We start from the raw sequence: 4,761 nt of genomic DNA, 5'->3' as shown, positions 1-4,761 counted from the left end.
TTGGAAAAATAAATGTATAGATTATGCGTTAAGTTGCTGAATTTCCGTCCACCTGGTTTTGCATTCATGTAAAAGCACCCGAGAGCTTCAAAGACGTTCATGATGCGTTATTCTGCCAATAATAGATAATATTGATGTCGTTATTAGGAACAAAAGCGTCAAATCACTCTGTGGATGTTTACCTTTTATGAAATTCCTTTGGATGCATATGCTGTAGGCGATGTACTGGTGGGAAGGGTAGGGAGCGAGGGGTGGTCGGAATAAATCACGTCAGCCTTTGGAGCTTTCTCCGATTTGTCTGTTTCTACTAACCATAAAAGTGTCCATGTCCAGAGCCAAAAAAGTTTACAACTTTTGGTCTCTTCCGCATTTCTGAAATAAAAAGAAGGAATGTAGCTCCTTGTTGTTCTAGATGGTAACAATGGAGGCTAAAAGCATTTCGTATGCTCCATTTTATTTTCAGACATAGCTAAGTGCCGGTTATGCCTTCCTTATTCTGCTAATAAGCAATTGGCTTGAACAAGAAAGTTTGTTTTTTAGAAACGTTAATCATCTTGTTTTTTTGGCACAGCTCCATGCATTGGGGGAATCCCTACGTTGTGACAACTCCCGACCACGTTGGTAACTTGGGTTTGTCTGACCTCAATTGCGGCAATAACCAACAATAAATCACGTTTTAGAGCAGAAGGTTTCTAGATCATACATTCTGTGGAGACGTAGTTTCTCCTGATTCTAAAATTCTTTAAACAGCGAAATGATGAAGTGAAGTTCAGATTATGAATATCACTAGCTGAGTTTATGCATATTTTACATAATAGTGTTTGACCAATCCAAACCACTGACAGGCGCTTCCAATGACCTATGTTTTTGAAATGCATTCATAGCCATGGTAGATAACGGAAGCAATAAGAGATGGATTGTGACTTTGTTTTTGAATTTAAATTTATCTGTTCAAGCGTACATTATAATATGCCCTGACTTAATGAGACGAGGGCAGCAAAAATGACTTCCGTCAATGCCAATTGCTTGCAGAAGGTGGATTTATTTTTTAAGATGTCAACATCAAAATAATGAATTGAATTGCACAAGGATGGCTGAATGAATGGAGGTTAGTTCCTCTTGCTTCGCATTGAGAGCAAAGGAATAATTGATAACAAGTCTGCATAATTTAAATAACAAATCTGTGATAGAAACAGGAAGTACTCTTAGGGAATGTAAAACTCAATCAATGGGCGTTGGCTAACAATAATTTGAACACAACGGCTGCCTGTTTGGCCTGTTTTGGGCAAAAAGATGCAGTCATCAATTGTTTTAGGTCCTTGTAGTGGAACTAACGAACCAGCCTGGTGATGAGAGCACTTAGAGAAAAAGCATAAGTGGGGCAAACAGTATGGGTGTTCGCTGACCCTATTCTTTGTAAAAGTAACTTTAATGCTGCAAACCTGCCTGTCTAAGGATAAATTATTTGCGAAATGAAGAATATTGCCATATTTAAATCAAAAACAACATTGATGTTAATGTCAGGCGATGGAATCTACTCGCATTTGGTCCATAGCCATATTACTTAAAGGGAGTTTTAGTTTTAATTTTGATTGTCAGTTTCTCAAAGATGGAGTCTCAATCATGTATTCCCTCTAAGTGACGATTTCTGTCAATTATTCAGTGATCACTTTCAATAAAATTCTCCCTTTTCCCTATGGTTTTACTTTAAAGTTGTTAGCAAACACTGCAATAACTTGCAGTAGGTTGTGCTGGTAAAACAATTACATTTGCACTCGCAGTGCTGTTGACTTTTAGTGGTGCATATCGCATTTCTAAATGCGAGTGAAAAAAACCCCCATAGGATTGATTAGAATGATAGAAATGGGGTTCTGTTTGAAAGCGATTATGACAATGACTTCTTTTGATGAAAATTACTTGGGAAGTGTGAGCTTGTTTACTTGAAAACCATATAATAAACAAATGATTGTCATTTGTAACTCTATTGTAGACACGGTGGAAACCGTTACGGTTGTGGCCACTTGGCCTACCAAAAGCTGATCATGGCGTGATGCCCGACGGTGAATCGCGAGATTCCATCCCTTCATGTAGACCAGACCACTTTGCTGGGTTGGTGTATCTGGTCCAACTTTTTCTACTGATAGCCATCCGGTTAATTAATTTAAGGCATTACCCTCGTGTACCAATTCAACTACGCATTTGACGATATGCCTAGAGGTGACGAGACCAAAATATTACCAGCTATTGGCGTTGGTATCACAAGTAATAAGTGAGACAGTTGTTCGTGCTGATAATTATTCATATTTACCTACTTTTTTTGACAGCAGACGTATAGTGAAGGTAAGAAATCAGTAGTGATGTGACGTCGTGGAGGATTCGAGGCATAAGTTGGGTCTGAAGTTGGTTCAGTGTATTTAATTTGCACAAATTTTCGAGTGACTAAAATGTTCTGCTGGTCTTCGCTATGCTTAACTGTAATGAATTTTTTGTAACTTATGAAGACTTGTAAAGTGCACGTGGCTATTCACATAAATTATAAGGCACAGACGTGTGTCTGTCAATTTTTGGCATGCCTTTCTTGCTTCATGTAATTTTTAATCATTTTGGAGCATTTTCGATCACAAAGGTCTGTCAGATGTGGTAGATGTGATTAGAGCTTTTCTGCTTGACGATTCGACTGCACGACTTTAGAAACTGTTTCTAGAGGTATGCAATGACGGATATAGTTAAAGAATTTTATTTTATTGATGAACTACCGAGAGTGAGAAAGGGCTCAATTGTCGTCGACGTCTACCATGAGTGATGAAAAGTGGGTTTTTTCTTCTGCAAATTAAGAAGGGAAAATAAAGCACGTTGCTACTTACACCGATGTTACTCACAAATAAATGGATGACATTATGCGCTTGGAAGAGAGTTAATTGGTATTTTTTTAGTACTTCATTCAAGTGTGTTCTAGATTGTATACTGACTGTCTAGTAATGAGAAATGTCTTCTGTATTGCAACGATCGTAAGCAAATAAATGTCATTATTTATCTCCTAACAATCTGCTGTCCCACTACACACGCCACACCTCTATGGTACACAACGCTTCACCTCCATAAGATTATATATGCGTGCAAGTGTATGTTATGAATTACTCACCGGTTAAGGACCAAACAGCAATCATGGCCCAGACCTATCCATCCGAATTAGCTGGATACTGCTCAAGCGTGTCCAAGACAAACACCACTTTGAAAGAATCGTGAATAGCTAGTTTGTAGAAAGAAAAGTTTGTTGCTGAACGTTGCGATCCCGCACCACACTTTAAGTTAAGCGGAGGGGAAATTAACACTGTCTAATCCACCTTGTTTTTTCCAATTAAAGACTATCACCTTATCTTGGCAATAGATGGCATAATCATGAGCAAATAGGAATGGGATTCGAGCAACGTAGATGCTTAAGTGAATAGGGCAAGATTCAGCTAAATTTCTCCAGAGACAAAACGTGTTTCAAAAGTGGAAAGGATTTTAGATTGCTAATGATCACTGCTTCGGTGAGTGTATCATTTGATGGGATTTTCAGTAGTAATAAAAATTGCGCCGCATCATTTGCTTCATGGTAATAAGCTCAATCTGACTCCTAATCAGAAATAGATGCAAATTTTGAATTCCAATAGCACCGCCTGTTTACAGCGAAAATAGTCGGAATGCTAAATTTGTTTAACACATCACAACGAGACAGTTTCTAGAAACATTGCGCTCAAATGAGTTGGTGGGTCCCAGTTTCCATAATGTGCCTGATTATCGCCCTACTGTAATCACAGCAGGGAATGGTTATTCACTTATGCATTTATTTAGAGGCTATTACAAGAATTGTCTACGATTCCTTATCGGATTCGCTTGTATGATTCCGAGTTTCTTACATTTAAGTCCGGTCTGCGGTAAGGTGGATAAAAGGCCATTGACAGTGGCAAAAGTGTATTACATGTACTTTATCATGTTTTCATTCTTCGCCGCTATCATTATGTGCCTTTTCCCGCTGCTCCCTCTACCACATTCCGACGAGCAGGTTCACAGACTGACCTTTTGACGCGTAACGCCGGTTTCGCTACCACTGCTGCTTCCTTCATTCCTGTCGTCTACACTCACACCAGCATTGCGAAGCGTGAGATGCGACTGGGCTAGGGGATTAATTTTAACCTGCTAGAGGATGAAGAGCATGGTAAGGTGAGGGTCAAGGAGATGGCCGACCAATTAATGGAGGATCAAGAAGGAGTGCAAAAATGAATTGCCCCTGAGGATGTCTATTGTTGGTAAATTAGGTGAGTATTAGGGACTCTTTTTGCCAACGGACGTCTGATTATTGTGCATTGAATTTCTTTATCAACCACAGTGAGCATACGACTTAGAAGTAAGACCATTAAAGGAGCTGTGCGATCAAAATCACTTAAACTTCAAACCATTTCGATAATTTAAGTGTGGTTTTACTCTACTTTTCCTATCTCTTTATCAAGATTGGTTAGCAGGTTCAAACAAAGATTATAAAAGCATAATATGCTTAGGCTTCTTTTTGTAGTAAAAGTTTCGATAAAAAGAATTTCTCAAATCTTCACATTCAGGCTTTACAGCATTTTCTTGAATGATCCAATCTTTTTCGAAGCAATAATTAGGAATAATCACGTTTGTGACAATTCAATTTGAATTACAAAATTTAAGCAGGTATCGTACACAAAGTGGTGTTTTTTCAGTCTTAAATCGACGATCAAAATGAAACCTCTCCCT

The sequence above is a fragment of the Echinococcus granulosus genome (genome assembly GCF_000524195.1).
Source record: "Echinococcus granulosus chromosome Unknown EG_S00267, whole genome shotgun sequence".
NCBI classification, from domain to species: Eukaryota; Metazoa; Platyhelminthes; class Cestoda; order Cyclophyllidea; family Taeniidae; genus Echinococcus; species Echinococcus granulosus.
This window is presented reverse-complemented; position numbering follows the sequence as displayed.